Source organism: Myotis myotis, unplaced genomic scaffold, assembly GCF_014108235.1.
Source record: "Myotis myotis isolate mMyoMyo1 unplaced genomic scaffold, mMyoMyo1.p scaffold_m19_p_3, whole genome shotgun sequence".
Lineage (NCBI taxonomy): Eukaryota > Metazoa > Chordata > Mammalia > Chiroptera > Vespertilionidae > Myotis > Myotis myotis.
Genome location: NW_023416335.1, coordinates 54,275,208 through 54,291,290, shown reverse-complemented (window position 1 = coordinate 54,291,290; position 16,083 = coordinate 54,275,208). Strand labels below are relative to the sequence as shown.

The window sequence follows — 16,083 nt, the reverse complement described above, 5'->3', positions numbered from 1 at the left end:
GTCATAGGACTTTCCTTATAGATGAACTCTTACAACCTAAAAACACTATAATCAATGATAAGGAGGTAGAATACAATTTCAATTGAGCTAAGGACTGTCAATAGGCATGAGTGATGGGGGGGATGAAAATGTTCTAAAACTGACTTATGATGATGGTGAGTTACTAATTGAATCACTGAATCATATATCTGAAATGGGTGAATTTTATGTTATGTAAAATCTCATAAAATTAAAGGTATTAAAACAGGAAAAAATTAAGTAAGGATATAATAAAAATTATTTGAGCCAGAACACAGAAGCAGAAGCCAGCAACAATGTCAAGATTTATATAAATAACATGTCTAAATCAAGGGTTCTTAACCTTCTTTATTTTATTTTATTATTTTATTATTTTTTATTGATTTCAGAGAGAGAAAGAGAAAGAGAGAGAAACATCAATAATGAGAGGGAATCATTGATTGGCTGCCTCCTGCACACCCCACACTGGGGATGGAGCCCACAACCCAGGCATATTCCCCGACCAAGAATCGAACCATGACCTCCTGATTCATAGGTTGACACTCAACCACTGAGCAACACCAGCCGGGCTCTTATCCTTCTTTTATGTCATGAGCCTCTTTGGCAGTCTGATAAAGCCTGGATTCCTATTAATAATGTTTTAAATACATAGAATACATAGGATTACAAAGAAAGTAAATTATATTGAAATAATTATAAAATATTTTTGTAATATAATAATATACGAGTTTTAAAACTATGGTAATAGCAATAGATTTAAAATATAGGCAAGCAAAAGTTAAATTTTATTTTTATAACTCAGTGTGATGGCTGTTGTTGCTTAGCATGAATAAGAATGATAAACTTTTTTGATGGCTTTGTGCATATCATGTAAGATATCCAGTTGACTTCCAGTTTTTGTTTTTTTGGTTACAAATGTTGGCAACCCATATTCTCCAAAATATATTATCATAAATTTAACTAAAGTTCCCTTAGCTTGCTTAACAAGAAATGGATGGATTCTCTCAAGAATACCAAAATTCTCTAAAGCTGTTTGAGTTAAATTTCTATTATGAGGTTATATAGACCCACCATTTGAAGGTCCAGAGTTGCATTGAAGTTGGCTAGCTCTAGTGCAAGAGCATCTGTAGAAAGAGAGGCTAAGAACTGATACTGAAGTATTCTTGAGAGATTGATAAACATAAATGATATTTTACAATATCTGCCACAACCTCACTGTGATTTGAAAGTATCTGGTATTTCTACTGGTTACAAGGTCACAAGTACTAAGATTTTTGCTAACATTTATACTTAGAGAATTTTCTAAATTTCATTTAAATGTTACTAAAGAAAAATATGTATATTATTTTACCCATCAAATGCAAGCATGCCGTGAATTCCATCCATAGGCCCTTCAGCATCCAAAGACTCCAGGTCAATAACTTACAATATAAACAGATAAATAAATTAAACAAAATTTACAACTCTCACATTTTGCCTATTTGGTATATTTACAGAATGCCTAAAGACAACATAAATACATCTATAAAGTTAGGATGTTTTAAGAGAAAAGGAAAATTCTGATTTTGTTTATATTGAGTCTAAAGACTCAAAAATAGAATTCTAATTCAGTTTCTTTCAAGATTCTTCCTCATAAAATGTGGTCAAAATACTTAGTGCTGTTAAAATAATTTCTGGTGAGGAGATATCTGTTTCTGCTCTTTCATTTCTAGGCATTAGTCCAGCCCAAGGTTTTTCTGCCTCGTCGTCACTTGCGATAGGCAGAAATTGATCTCTTCTTTCTTATTTTTATCTCCAGTTTGGGACTGCCTTTTTACTTTTTTATTCTCATCTAAATTTAGATGTCGGATTCTTTTTCTTACATCACTGCAAGCAGGAAGAGTCCAGTTATGTGTTTGTGAGCAGTTATCTCTTTCCTATTACAAAACTCATTAAGTCCTAAAATGATATCAGGATCTTCAGTTCTCTGAAAGAAAAATATTAGAGAGAAGGTTTCAGTTACCTAGAAAAAATTCTGCAATTAGGAATTAAGATATGTTGGGTACACAGGTCCTTCTCTGCTAGGGCCTATACCCCCATGGACACCAGGTATTAGACAAAGAAGACGAGCAGTCGTAGGCATATAGGAGAGTCTTTATTGCAGACCAAGTAGCCATTGCTAACAAAACAGTTCTTCAAAGTAGCTGCACAAAGCAGCCCTTGCTAATATAGCAGCAAACACAGGAGCCAGCCACCTGCTGGTCAGTAACACATCCTATATAATAATGAGGTAATATGCAAATTAACCCTCACACCCTCACAAGATGGCTGCCTACGACCAGGCCAGCAGGGGAGTTAGTGAGGGACAACCAAACGACTGAACAAGCAGGCTGCATGGGGTGACCAGGCCAGTGGGGCTGGGGGGAGAGGGGGCGTGAGGGGTGACCAGGCCAGCAGGGGGGGCAGTTGGGGCAACCAGGCTGGTGGGGAGGAGGTGCAGTTTGGGGTGACCAGGCTGGCATGGGGGCAGTGAGGGGCGACTAGGCTGGTGGGGGGGCAGTTGAGGGTGACCAGGCTAGCAGGGGAGGGGCAGTTAGGAGCAACCAGGCAGGCAGGCAGGTGAATGATCAGGAGCCAGTGGTCCAGGATTGTGAGAGGGATGTCCAACTGCTGGTTTATGCCTGATCCCGGACTGCAAGAGGGCACAGGCCAGCCTGAGGGACACCCCCCCCCCCCCCGCCCCGAGTGCATGAATTTCATGCACCAGGCCTCTAGTCTTTATACTAACTTAGACAGAAGAGGCTTCTTGCCAAATAGTGACATCACTATTTGGGTTATAGAAAGATACACCTGCGCAGTGCATACAGTGAGATTGCTGTGTTCTTGCTTTTGCACCTGCGTATGGCAAATTGGCCTTGAACATCTGGTGTACTCTGATTAGGGTTCCTACAGGATATAATAAAAGGTAACACTGCTAGAAGTCAGATTTGTGCTTTAATCCATATTATGCCAAACTGGGCACTTCTAACACTATTTCTGAGCCTCAGTTTTCCTTAGGTGGAAAATGAGTGGTAATTTGCTATCTAATCTCTAAGTTACTTCCTATGTCAAAAATTAAATAAATCATGACTATATCAAAAACAGTCATCTACTGTACTCTGTTGATGCCCATCCTCCATCTGGCTGGTCTGTTCATCCCCTAGATGTAATGAGTATCTGTTGTGAGCAACTCACAGCTGTCCCATCTAGAATTGCTCTCTTCCCTCAGCAGAACAGGACACTGGGTCAGCCACATCCTGAGGTTTACAGCCCCTATTCAATAATTGACATGGGGCACAAAGTGGGCCCCTTTCCTCAAGATGGACCAGAATTTCCTGTGGGATTAGACTAAAGCTGGTGGCCTTGCTAAATTTTTTTCCTGTGTACTATCCTGCCTCCCTCATTCTTGTTCTTCTGCAATCACTCCCTCAGCTAATCCTCTCAATAAGAATCACCATTGAGAGCTCTGCTTCTAGGGAACTTAGACATAGACTCTTACAGAAGGCATTCAGCAAGTCTGAATGAATGAAGTTAATTGGTTAATATTAATCATAAAAGTTATAGATAAAACCTAAGAACACTTCATATAGTTTTCAGCAATACCTATGTCTTGGGAATATTTCTTAGCAAGTACTATAAACATGGAAATTTGTTTCTGTCCCTTTAAACTAAAATTAATGAACTCATTTCCAGAAAGAGTTTCCCCCAAATGCCTATTGAATGTCTAGCAGAGGATGGGATATCCCCAGCTACTGTCCCAAGTAATCAAAGTAATGAACTCAATATTTAGGGAGGAAAAGAAAGCTGACAGCTCATATTCCCAGAGTTCAGCACCTTTGATTCATTATTTATTTCTATCATAAGGGAGTGCATTATAAACTTATTAGCAATAACAGTATTAAGAATGTATGAGAAAACAATGCAGTAAGTGCTTAAATGTGAGGCTAACTTTCAATTATTCAGTGATAAAGATGGGTTATGTAGATGTGTGGGTTGGAACAGTTCATACAGTTTGTACCAAACCACAGAAAACAGACAAAACTCTCATTTATCAACATATCTTCTTTTAGCTAATAATACAGTGCGGTTGTTTTTTTTTAAGTGGAAAAAGCAGTTGTGTAAGTTTTGAAACTTCTTACTGGAGAGAAACACTCTATAATTACTCCTCAGAACAATCACAAACACAAGAGCCACATAAGAACAGTAAAATCCGGGGCAACACAGTTTGGTTGTGTGGACCCTGTTCTCTGCTCAGTTCCAGTTATCAGTCCTCTGGCCTCAAATTATTTTCTTTCAGTGGGTAGTCAGTTGCTAATGAGTACCCGTTTGGAAATCATTAGGACATTCAGTTAAACCAGCGGTTCTCAACCTGTGGGTCGCGACCCTTAGGGGGTCGAACGACCCTTTCACAGGGGTCGCCTAAGACCATCCTGCATATCAGATATTTACATTACGATTCATAACAGTAGCAAAATTACAGTTATGAAGTAGCAACGAAAATAATTTTATGGTTGGGGGTCACAACATGAGGAACTGTATTTAAAGGGCCAGAAGGTTGAGAACCACTGAGTTAAACGTAGTATGTTTTACTATTTTTGCTTTTGTACTTGCCGTAGTGCTGTTGAACATAAAACCTGTTTTCCATTGATAATTTTTCCTGATTAGACTGCTTTTACATGTTGTTGTGGGATTTTATGTATTATTGTTCAAAAAAAACCCCACAAAAAACACCACTATAAGATTTTAGACATTATGAAGAGAATGCTCAATTTTCTGCTCTGTTAAACAATTTATGTACATATATTGTTCTACTTACTAGAGAATATATGATCTACCATAGTTGTCTTGAACCTGTATATTCTAAACTTCTTTAATGAAACAGCTGTTTCTTAAAGCAATGTCTAGCATACAGCAGGCATTTCTCAACACACGTTGAAAAATATAATAAAACTCCTTGTAGCAAAGTAACACAGAATGGGTGACTTAAACAAGGTAATTTTATTTTTCACACTTCTAAAGGTTAGAAGTCCAAAATCACGGTGTCAGCAAGTTTAGTTTCCTCTGAGACCTATCTCCTTGGCTTGCAGATGTCTGCCTTTTCTCTGTATCCTCACACGGTTTTTCTTTTGTATGCATGTCTATGTCCTAATCTCCTCTTATAAGGGACACCAATTGTATTAGATTAGGGCCCACCCATATGACCTCAGCTACCTATTTGTGTGGTCTATCTCCAATAAAGTACTAGAGGTTAGGACTTCAACATGAGTTTTGGAGGCACACAATTCAGCCCATAGCACTCCTTTATATTGGTCTTATCAATTTTAATCCTTATCAAGTTTATATACTTAAAGGAAACAAAAGTAAGTATTTAAATTATTTTAAAGTAAGACTTATAGAATCGCTCTTTTTCTAGTCATTTGTTTGGAAATTAACTATGCTAATTATAATTTAGTAGTTGTTATAAGCTATATTAATTAACATTCCATCTGGGCAGAAGCAAATATTAATGAGGCTGTGAGATAAATTGAGCTTCCATTTCCCAAACTCTTCAATAAATAACAATATAGACCTCTCTGATTAAAATAAATATGGACTTTTTGATTGATATCCCTTTTATATGGGGAACATTTAACAATGTTTCAGGTAAGAATTTGGAATTATAGTATATTATATGTTGTAAGATAATTATATTACCTTTCAAGCATACAAACGAAATTATAAAATTACTTTGAATGCAACATAAGTGAGAAAAAAAACCCTGAGGATGTTTTCAGCAGGACTACTTGTCTTTGTTATAATTATAATTAAAGCCATTTCACTTTACAATAAACTTCTGCCCTGTAAAAGATAAAAAGATAGAACACACTACAATTTAGAATTCTGGCTTTTTTTTTTTAACCAAAAAACATTTGGATCACCAGAAGATAATGTTATAATATCCTGAGAAAATGGAAAGAAAGGAAATTATATATTATGTATGCAAATATGTGATCCATGTTATCTATTAGAGAAAACCTTTATATCAACTTTATAAAATCTTGCCTACGAAAAATGTATATTTAATATATATATATTAAATTTTACCCTTGAGTATGTGTCTCTCAAATATATATACATATTAAATATACATTTTTTTATATTGGATTGAAGCTGTTCAACTTAGAGGTTAGCTATAGACTTTCTGTAGATGTCTTTTATCAGGTTGAGAAAGTTTCTGTCTATTCTTTTGTTGAGATTTTTAAGATCATTAACAGATGTTGAATTTTGTCAATGATTTTTTTCTTTAGACTATTAGTATGGTGAATTACCATGATTGAACTTCTGTTACTGAACCAACCAGCCCTGCATTCCTGGCATATACCCCACTTGGTTGTGATATATTATTCTTTTTACATGTTATTGGATTTTATTAGCTAATATTTTGTCAAAAATTTTATTTTATTTTTATATTTTTGATTTTGAGAGTACATTTATTAAAGCTGGGGACAGTGAAACAAGGAAGGACTTAGTACAGAAGAAATAACAGGAGAGAACCTAGGTGGGGCTGCTTTGGCTCATTCGGAGTGCTCCTGGAGGGAGAGCATGCTTGTTGATTTTTTTTTTTAATATATTTTATTGATTTTTTACAGAGAGGAAGGGAGAGGATTAGAGAGTTAGAAATATCGATGAGAGAGAAACTTCGACCAGCTGCCTCTGGCACACCCCCTCACTGGGGATGTGCCCGCAACCAAGGCATACGCCCCCAACTGGAATCAAACCTGGGACCCCTGAGTCCACAGGCCGACGCTCTATCCACTAAGCCAAACCGGCCAGGGCAATTATTTTAATGTCTATGTTTCTGATAGTATAAGTCCTTAGTTTCCTTTCCTTATAATGTCTTTCTCTGGATTTGGTGTAAGAGTAATGCTGGCCTCATAAATTGAACCCTGGCCAATGTGGCTCAGTTGTTTGAGCGTTATCCTGTGCACCAAAATATAGCTGGTTCGATTCCCAGGTTGTGGGTGTGGTCCTTGGTGTGTAGGGGAGGCAACCTATCCATGTTCCTTCATTCTCTTTGCTTTGGGTTCCTCTCTTCTCTCTCTCTCTCTCTCTCTCTCTCTCTCTCTCTCTCTCTCTCTCTCTGCTAGTTCCTAAATTGGAAACTTATGGTATTGATCTGAGACTTTTCTTCCTTTCTAATATAAATATTTAATGCTATAAATACCTTAGTAAGCATTGCTTACCTACTGTCTCTCAATTTTGAGTTGCTAAATATTAAGATTATTAGTCCTTTGTCTGTCTTATATGTGATCAATATTTCTCCCAATTTATCCATTATACTTAGCCTTTGCTAATGTGTTTTTGTGATGCAAATTTTTAAATTTTTTATATAATCAAATTTATTATTTTCTTAGTGACTAATTTTGAGGCATGATTAGAAAGTCTTTCATGACTCAAAATCAGAGGCACTAAGTTCCAAGGGTAAAGAGAAATTCACCTTTTTATTTTATTTTTTAGTATTTTCATGATTTTTTTAAATTTGCATTTAGATTCCTAATCCATTAGAAGTTTATTTTTGTGTATGAGATATTAATCTAATTTTATCTTTTTCTAAGTGGCTACCAAATTGTTCCCAGCACCATGTATTAAAAAGTCCATCTTTAACCCAGTGATTTGAATAGTTAACTTTCTGAAATACTAGAATTTCTATCAGATTTTTGGATCTAACAAAAAGATAGAGAAAGTTATTTTGAATCTAATTCTGGCTATTTTACTTTATTTCACTGGCCTACTTGTCTATTGGTGTGCCAGTACCACACTGTTTTAATTATAAAATATTTGTATAAACTATGTTTTTAAAATTTCTGGTAGAGTTAGTTTCCTGTCACAGTGTTTCCTTTTCAGTGTTTTCTTGGCCTTTTATTTTTCTATATGAACTTTAAATCAGCTTGTCTAACTCCATAAAAGCTTATTAGTATTTGTATTAATTCCTTGTTAAATTTAATCTTATTCAATTAAGTTCCAAATTTAAGTTCTAAATATTTTAATATCATGACTCATTCAATTTATTCTATATCCCTTCCAGTATTGTGTTATCACAGATTTGAAGAGTATTCCCTCAACATTATATTATGTTCCCTGCTATTTATCAGAGTGGGATACATTAGTGAGCTAAGGATACTCTTTTGCTTGGATATGCTAGTCATGTCCCACCTAAGTGACATTGACCTGTGAATATTTTGAGAATTGGTAATCAACCATTTTCTTTCTATATTTTCTTTTCTTTTCCTTTTTTTGTTATTTTTTTCTCTTTGTTCAACCATTTTCTAATCAAGCCACCCATTTAACCCATATTCCCCTAAGTCAGCGGTCGCCAACCTTTCGGACCTCACAGACCACCAGTGGTCCATGGACCACCAGTTGGCAACCGCTGCCCTAAATGGTCCATAAGTGTATCACGATCCATTTGTCAAATGTTCCACTGTGGTTCAAGCCACACTGGATAAGCCATTTCATTATCTGCTCCAAAAACAAATATGTAAGTCCTTTCTTTTAGAAAAATTATGAAAGCAGACACCCAGAAGCAGTTGGCTTAATTGATTAGTAAATTGCTTACTGAAAATCATTATGGTTCCAGTTTTTTTTACCCAGTATATTTTTATTGATTTCAGAGAGGAAAGGAGAGGGAGAGAGAGTTAGAAACATCAATAATGAGAGAAAATCATTGATTGGCTGCTTCCTGGAGGCTCCCTACTGGGGATCAAACCCAAAATCCAGTCATGTGCCCCCGACCGGAATTAAACCCAAGACCCTTCAGTCCACAGGTCGACGCTCTATCCACTGAGCAAAACCAGCTAGGGCTGTGGTTCCAGTTTTTAAGGAAAAAAAAATCTTGAAGATATCATACAGAATGCAGTATACACTTTAAATCAGAGACCATTGTATGGTGCTCTCTCCCCCATAACACGGTAATAGGAATGAAGGGGTATAAATATGTGTGACTTCTCTTATACTATACCTCATATCACATTTGCAGAAATTTTGCTTCATGTCCTAGCATTGAACTCCACTGGTTTGGGGGTCTTAGTTCCAAGAGAGAATGTTTCCATCAGAAGACAAAATAATGGTCCTGTTGAATTAGAAAATAAGATTGTCACCTGGTTATTTGAAGGTGTTATGTCACTAAACCAACAGGAAGAAAAAAAAAAAATGTTACTCTACTGGTTGGTTACCAAGGGGAAATTGGCTTGCTACTATGTATGGTGGTAAGGAGAACTATGTCTAGAACCTAGGGATCTCTGGCTACATCTTAGTACTTTTATCCTCGAAAATTAATGGAATACTAAGCAACCAAAAATAACTAAATAAAAGACAAGATTATTAAGAATACGGACTCTTCAGGAATTAATTTTGAATCATTCTATAAGGTAAAGAGCCCTAACCGGCTGATGTTTTTCCTGAGAACAAGGAAAATATGGAAAGAGTAGTAGAAGAAAAAAAGTCATAAATATCAACTACAGCCTCATGGCCAATTACAGAAACAAGGACTGTAGTAACTTTGTATATTTTCTACTTGCTTGCTTTGTGTATTCTTTTATTTGTATATATTAGTGATATTCTTCTCTCTTTCATTTATTACTTTACATACAAGTTTTTGAAGGTTAAATTTATAATTTAGCCTTTAGATAACAGAGTATTCAGTGGGTCTATGGCTGAATTACAATAACCCTTAGAACTGTGTGGCTCCCATTTTGGGAAGAGGGTGACAACTTCTTCACATGTATGAAGACTAGCTTCATCTCATGTTGGGTGGAAAACTTGAGCTATTTTGTGAGTGGAAGTCTAAATTCATGTAGAAAAGTGTATATGGAAGCTGAATAGCCAAAGGGTGGACTGTACTGTTTTCAGTTTATTGTCTTCTCAGCTTCAAACCCATAATTCTTTGTCCTGCTTTGTGATACCACATCTGTACTCTCAAAACATGTCTTATTTTTCCATTAGGGAAATGTTAGACTTGGCCAGTAGGAGGCACTGGTGTGACCCTTCAGGTAATAGCAGTAGAAAGACACTTCTCTTCCAGATTCCAGTTATTAGATATTATTCAGAGCAGGAGATTAGCAGATGAACTCCAACCATGGCCCTGAGGCCATGATCTCCTTACCAGAAGCCACATCTGACTAGCTCTGGCCTGCCTACACCTTCTTGCAATGGTGTGCCACTTCTAAAGACCAGCTCCAGCCCACTCACAACCTCCAGCTATGGTGGGCCCCTTCTACTAACTATTGCCAACCTGTACTCCGGGGAAACTTCTTCACACCTGCTGTGTGTTACTATGGTAGCGGCTTCCTCTTTGAAGAGGTCAGACTCTCAGCCTGAGGGGTGGGGGCGGGGGCGGGAGGAGAGAGGAGGGCAGCCTTCTCCTGGTATTTAGTTTCTTTATGTCTCTGTTTTCACGGCCTATAAATAGTAGCTGCTTTTTTTAAATACCTGACATTTCTGGACTTGTTTTGGTAAATGACCACCTTCTACTATTTAATAATTCTTTATATTAAACTTTTCCTTTTCAAATAACTGGTGTGGTTTCTGTCTACTGGACCCTGACTCACAAACCCTTTGAGAAGGAAATAATTTATTTTTATCAATTAAATAACCTTTTGCTCGTTGGATTTACCAGGAGGGGAATCAGTGTCCTAAATCAGATTGTATTTTGTTTTATAGTGTGCTTTCTGTCCCTAAAAAGAAGAGGATGCGCTATGGAACCTAATATTATCTATTCTGAAATACACCATAGGAACCTTTGTATTTGAGTGTATTAAGATTTTGTGAAGCATTATTGTAAATAATTGTCTAAAGTCATGATATAATAGCTACAGTGAAATTTATGATGGTTCATAAATTTTATCACTTGGTACAAATGAATCAGCAGCAGGTTCACTAAGTTTTCTCTTTTTGGTCTTTTATTTTCAGAGCTATAAAAAGCTCATTGTAACTCTTGGTGGTTAGAGAAAAATTATATTCTTTTCTGCAGCAGATCTTTTTAACAAAAGGGTTTATGACTGACCCCTGAAATCGAAACACTGCAAAAACTGGGGGTGGCTTTTAAAATAACCTTTAGCATGTAACAACCAAGATAGAATTTAACCCTTGGAGTTAGACTGAGCTTCCTGTTCCCATTAAAGCAAGCTGCAAACTCTAGCTGACATACTAGGGAAGCAGTTATCAAACTTCAGCATTTGCCAGAATCAACTGGTGGGCTTGTTACAACAAAGGTCACTGGATCCCACCTAAGCGTTTCTGATTCACTAGGTCTGGGGCAGTGCCCTGGGAATCTGTATTTCTAACAAATCCTCATGTGATGTTTATCTGGGGTCCACAATTTAAGAATCAATGTTTATGGCAGCCATTCAGGGCCTACTTCCTCTATCATCTTCCATTTCTCTCCCATTCCTCCTATTTAATCCCAAACTGTTTGCACCTGCTATTATTATCTTGGGCTCCATATTATTGGTACTGTATTCTGCCTTCAATTTCTATAGCTTCTTTTCTAATATTTTTAAACTTGGCACATTTTTAATGTTTTCTTTCCTCAAACGTCTAGCCTTAACATCTCCCTTTGCTATGCCTTTCCCTTGGCTGCTTTAATCCCTATTGTAATGTTATACTAAATTTCACTTGAGCCCCTTAGTCAATACCCCTCTTCTCCTTGCCTTTCATCCCCCTCTTTTAAGCACACAGACACTCTTTGCTACTACCAGTAATGAATTAGGTTGTGGGATCTGGAGAGGTAAGTTTAGAATGTGCTGATCTTTTCGAGTTAACCCATGCTGGGAACTAAAAAGACATGAAGTGTCCTTTAATAATCCAATTTAGAATTCTCCTTGGGATCAACTGTTTTAGAATTTGTGGAATTATCTTATCTCTTCTAAATGTTGTATAATCTTTCTTTTACAACTGCCCAGAACCCATCTTTCACAGCTACTCAAGCATCACTGATACCCATGCAAGTTCTTATTCACACTATTTTGCCTTTCTTAACCAGTCTTGTCCACCTGCAATGTTCTGTTCATCTGAGATTCATCTCAAGCATTGCCCTTTCCCTCTCCCCATTTTATTTATTGATTTGAGAGAGAGAAAGATACAAACATCGATTTGTTGTTCCACTTTTTCACACATTCGTTGGTTGATTCTCATATGTGCCCTAACCAAATCTGCAACCTTGGCATATCTGGATGATGCTCTCACCTACTGAGCTACCTGGTCAGCGCTCAAGCATTACCTTTTTTTAAGAGTCCTTCTCAGATGTATTCTCCCACAGCATAGCTAATATGTAACTACTAGAGACCCAGTGCACGAATTTGTGCACGAGTGAGGTCTGGAGAGGGGGGTGGGGGGGCAATCGGGGGTGGGGCCTGCCAGGGGAGGGGCCCTGGGCAGTTGGCAGGCTTGCCCCGCCCCCTGGTTGAACTCCAGTTGAACTCCTGGTCTAGGGGACAATTTGCATATTACCCTTTTATTATATAGGATGCTTTGTGTCCTACAACTGACATGGAACTTAAGAGATTTCATCTCATTTACTTATAAATTGGCAAGTTCTTTGAAAACTCTTCTTTAATTTTAGTTTTCTGTTGCTTACTAATATTCATTTCATGATTACCCATCAAAAGATTGTTCTTGGCAGCATGGATGGAACTGGAGAGCATTATGCTAAGTGAAATAAGCCAATCAAAGAAAGATAAATATCACATGATCTCACTCATTTATGGAATATAATGAACAATATAAAATGATGAACAAAAACAGATCCAGACACAGAGAAGCATTGATCAGACCATTAAACCTCAGAGGGATGGTAGGGAAGGGTGGGGGTAAAGGGGAGAGATCAACTAAAGGACTTGCATGCATGCATGTAAGCCTAACCAATGGACACAGACACCAGGGGGGTGAGGGCATGAGTGAGGGAGTGGAGGGGCAAAGGGGCAATAAGGATACATATGTAATACCTTATCAATAAAGAAAAAAATTATTAAAAAATATATATATTAAAAAAAAGATTGTTCTCAGGAGAATCCAAGATGGCGGCGTAGGCAAATGCCTGTACTTGCTACTTCCCACAACCATATCAAAATTACAACTAAAATACAGAACAACCATCATCCAGAACCACTGGAAGCTGGCTGAATGAAAGTACAACTAGAAAAGTAAAGAAGAAAGCACACCGAGACTGGTAGGAGGGGCGTAGATGCAGAATGGGCGGGATTGGCACCCACGTGTGCTGCTTTTTTAATCAGGAGGGAGATCACCTCTGCAGAGGAGCAAGGGCATCCCAGCCCTAAACCAGATGCCCAGTCCCAGAGCTGGGCAAAGAAGTCCCTATGGGCAGTAAGAACTCCGGGCTGTAAAAACCAGTATGTATTGGGAATCAGTGACACAGAGGCTGCTGGAGACCCAGCTGTTCCTCTTAAAACTGAATTTACAAGCTCCCACTTCCTCTGAGATCCAGCACCAGGGCGAGGCTCTGGGGAACCCAGACACATATGAGGAGAAATTGGACTGTCTGGCATTGGGGCAGGAACTTGGGGGCAGCTTTCTTCCAGATGGAGGTGCTCAAAGTGGTCATTGTACCCGTGCTGAGACCTCCCCGGTTGCAGGGCTGACTGGCAGCCGTTTCTTTAGCTCCGCCCTAGTGACTCCCGAGACCCTGCCCCACCCAATTTACAGCCCTACCCAAGCTGTGTGCAGCGGCTTTTGCATATGAATGGCCTGCCCTTTCTCAGGCTAAAAACCTGTCAAACAAGCTGCAGCTGGGTCAGGGAGCCCCAAACCTATCAATAAAAGGCCCAAGACCTGGCACCAGCATCAGCCTGCCTTGCTTCACAGCTGGGCCTCATCTGGGCACTTCCAAACCCCATACAAAGAGGAGGAATCTGAAAAGCTCTTTGTAGCTCCTGCTGGGTGGCCCCAGGAAGTGGCTGATTTGCACCCCACTGGAGTCTCAAGAGCCAGTGTATTCAGTATCAGTGTCAGACCATACCAGGTTACAAGTCTTCACATCCATAAGTGACACATTCAAGGGGCAGACTCAGTGAGCACCAAAGTGAAGCAAGTCCTGCACCATAAGGGTATCTTCTGCACAGCAGCTCTTCCACTGTAGTCGCAGCTGGTCCTCACAGCCAATTCACCTGGAGGTCAATTCCTCCCAGTGACACCAACAGCATTCAAGGCTCAACTACAACAAGACTGTGCACACAGCCCACAAAGGGGTGCACCTAGAGTGCCCACTTCAGGTGATTGGGGAGGCTTGGCCACTGGGCCCTATAGGACACCTACTACACAAGGCCACTCAAGGAGACTTAGCAGCTATACCCAATACATAGAAACAAACACAGGGAAGCAACCAAAATGTGGAGACAAAGAAAAACGTCACAAATAAAAGAAATGGGAGAAAGCAAACTACTGGATATAAAGTTCAAAACCATGGTTATAAGGTTACTCAAGAATCTTCTAGAAACCTCCAAGGGATATAGTGAGACTTTCAAGGATCTTAGTGAGAATGTCAAAAAAATGGAAAAGAACCAGTCAGAAGCATACACTGACTGAAATAAAGAATAATATACAGGGATTCAACAGTAGACTAGAGGATCCTGAGAATCAAATCAATGATTTGAAATACGAAGAAGCAAAAAACACCCAACCAGAAAAGCAAAAAGAAAAAAGAATCCAAAAATATGAAGATAGTGTAAGGAGCCTCTGGGACAACTTCAAGCATAGCAACATCCAAATTATGGGGGTGCCAGAAGAAGAGAGAGAGCAAGATATTGAAAACCTATTTGAAGAAATAATGACAGAAAACTTCCCCTACCTGGTGAAAGAAATAAACTTAGAAGTCCAGGAAGCACAGAGACCCCCAAACAAGAGAAACCCAAAGAGGACCACACAAAGACACATCATAATTAATATGCCAAGGGCAAAAGACAAAGAGAGAATCTTAAAAGCAGCAAGGGAAAAGCTGTTAGTTACCTAAAAGGGAGTGTCCATATGACTGTCAGCTGATTTCTCAACAGAAACTATGCAGGCCAGAAGGGAGTGGCAAGAAATATTCAAAGTGATGTGAGTAGCAAGAACCTACTATCAAAATTACTCTACCCAGCAAAGCTATCATTTAGAATTGAAGGTCAGATAAAGAGCTTCACAGACAAGAAAAAGTTAAAGGAGTTCATCACCACCAAATCAGTATTATATGAAGTGCTTAAGGGTATTCTTTAAGAAGAGGAAGAACAAGAAGAAGGTAAAGATAAAAAAATGAACAACAAAGTGGCAATACATATCTATCAACAATTGATCTAAAAATCAAACGAATAAAAAATCTGATGAACAAAATAAACTGGTGAATGGAATAGAATCAGGTGCACAGAAATGGAACAGACTGACGATTCTCAGAGGGAAGGGGTTGTGGGGGGTGTGGGAAGAGATTAGACAAAGATCTTATATACATGTATGCAGTACATATGGACACAGACAATAGGGTGTTGAGGGCCTGGCGGGGGGTGAGAACTGGGTGGAGGGAAGCTATGGGCAAGTGGGGGGGAAAGAGGGACCTCTGTAATAATCTCAACAATAAAATTAATTAAAATAAATAAGACTGTTCTCCTTGAGGGAAAATATTAGAACAGCATAGCAAATGAGTACGTTTCCACTGTGTCGTTAGCACACTAGTTGTGTTTAGATTTCATATCTCCTTTCTAACTACCATGGTTCCTGATGCTTTCCCTCACTTTTTGTTTAGGACCTGAACTTTGCCTCTTGGACCTAATTATTGATATTACCTCTCTGATAATAACCAGAGGAGCATATCTGCCTATATGTGTCCACTCTGAGTAAGCTCTATTCCTGGAATCATAATCTAGAGTGATAACTTAGTCTCATAGAAATTAGTCTTGAAGAGACCAAAAGTGAGCACTCTGACATATTTATCTCATAAATTTTATTGTGTAACTTCCAGTGACACATTTTCAGCAACCAATAACAGAAGAGCCCTAGGTGGTTTGGCTCAGCGGTTAGAGTGTTGGG

General features: G+C 38.4%; 1 long non-coding RNA gene across 3 annotated transcripts in view; it reads right to left on the bottom strand.

Annotated features, from left to right (window-relative positions):
- Positions 1-515: 515 nt before the first annotated feature.
- Positions 516-16,083, bottom strand: part of LOC118652057 — a 35,359-nt gene continuing 19,791 nt past the window's right edge. For 2 of the 3 annotated variants that reach the window (XR_004966417.1, XR_004966418.1), the window contains exons 2-3: positions 9,035-9,145; positions 519-1,984 (exon numbers count right to left, since the gene is read on the bottom strand). This is a non-coding gene — a long non-coding RNA (uncharacterized LOC118652057). Of the gene's footprint in view, positions 1,985-9,034; positions 9,287-16,083 lie in introns of those variants that run through there. The other variant, XR_004966419.1, reaches the window with a different exon arrangement.